The following is a 1,717-nucleotide window of genomic DNA, read 5'->3' on the forward strand; positions in this document are numbered from 1 at the left end:
CTATGTTTCTATACCTATACAATATTGCTTGTCAACCCGATACTATTGTGACTACTGGCTCAATATTGTTACAGGTTGCATATTTGATATGTTAAGACATTGAGCACTTTAACTAACCTATAAACATTAGCAGCCAATAGCATTTCAACTCTCAATTATGACAGCCAAAATGTCTCCAGACAGTGGAAAAATATTTTTGGGGGAGTAAAATCACTCTAATTGAGAAGAGCTGATCTACCTCCATATCTCCTACTGTCTCTATTTATGTATATTTTAATATGTGTCAGATGGATTTAATTTTAAATGTTCTAAATTGGAAATTTAAATTTATCTTACTTACCAGTTATGCATGCTAACACATCTTAGAGGATATTTTACACAAAATCTATTGACTCTGTTGCTCTGTCTACCCAGAATAGGTTTCCCCATAAACCTGGATGGAAACACAGAATGGAACAGTGCTGAGTGAATTCATCCTCATGGGAATCACAGACCGTCCTGAGTTGCAGGCTCCATTGTTTGGGCTCTTCTTCATCATCTACTTGATGTCTGTGGTGGGCAATTTGGGCATGGTCATCCTCACTAAGGTGGACTCCAGGTTGCAGACACCCGGTACCTGGCTTTCACTGATCTTGGTTATTCAACAGCTGTGGGCCCCAAAATGTTAGTAAATTTTGTGGCAGATCAAAATAAAATCTATTTTTTGCACTACACAGCTCACTTTCTTTCTTGTGTTTATTATTAGTGAGCTTTTTATTCTGGCAGCAATGTCTTATGACCACTGTGGCCATCCGTAACCCTCTGCTTTACCCAGTGGTCATGTTGCAAAGGGTATGTCAGGTGCTGGTGGCAATGCCATATCTCTATAAAATATTTGAGTCTCTTTTGATCGCTGTAAAGATATTTGACTGATCATTCTGTGGCTATAATGTCATCAGACATTTCTACTGTGACAGTCTCCCCTTGTTATCTTTGCTCTGCTCAAATGCAAATGAAATTGGACTGATTATTCTTATCTAAGCAGGTTTTAATTTGGTTTTCTCTCTTCTGATAATTCTTGTGTCTTACCTTCTTATCCTTACATCCGTTCTCAGGATGAGCTCTGCTGGAGGCAGGCACAAGGGTTTTTCTACCTGTGGGTCTTATCTGACAGTGGTCACAGTATTCTATGGGGCTTTAATATTTATGTACGTGCAGCCAAAGTCTAACTATTCATTTGACAGATAAAATGGCATCTGTATTTTACACTGTCATTATCCCTATGCTAAATCCCTTGATCTACACTTTGAGGAACAAAGATGTAAAACATGCCCTACAAAGGACGTGGAAAAGGCTATGCAATTTTTTTCTCTTAAGGCTCTGTACAATATGAATCCTATAATTTAGGTGATGGGCTTCAAACTGCTCTCTGTGTGTTTCTAAAAGGGATAAAACTTTTGAACTTCAAAAGCATCAATTCTTCAGTGCTCAGCTTTCTTCACAGTCCAACTCTCACATCCATACATGACCACTGGTAAAACCATTGCCTTGACTAGACGGGCCTTTGTTGGCAAACGAATGTCTCTGCTTTTCAATATGCTATCTAGGTTGGTCATAACTTTCCTTCCAAGGAGTAAGCATCTTGTAATTTCATGGCTACAGTTACCATCTGCAGTGATTTTGGAGCCACAAAAAATAAAGTCTGACATTGTTTCCACTGTTTCCCCATCTATTTCCC

At 38.7% G+C, this 1,717-nt stretch overlaps 1 pseudogene; it reads left to right on the forward strand.

Annotated features, from left to right (window-relative positions):
- Positions 1–437: 437 nt before the first annotated feature.
- Positions 438–1,372, forward strand: LOC104983326 (annotated as a pseudogene).
- The last annotated feature ends 345 nt before the right edge of the window (positions 1,373–1,717 follow it).

This window comes from Bison bison, unplaced genomic scaffold, assembly GCF_000754665.1.
Source record: "Bison bison bison isolate TAMUID 2011002044 unplaced genomic scaffold, Bison_UMD1.0 scf7180017862219, whole genome shotgun sequence".
Classification (NCBI taxonomy): domain Eukaryota; kingdom Metazoa; phylum Chordata; class Mammalia; order Artiodactyla; family Bovidae; genus Bison; species Bison bison.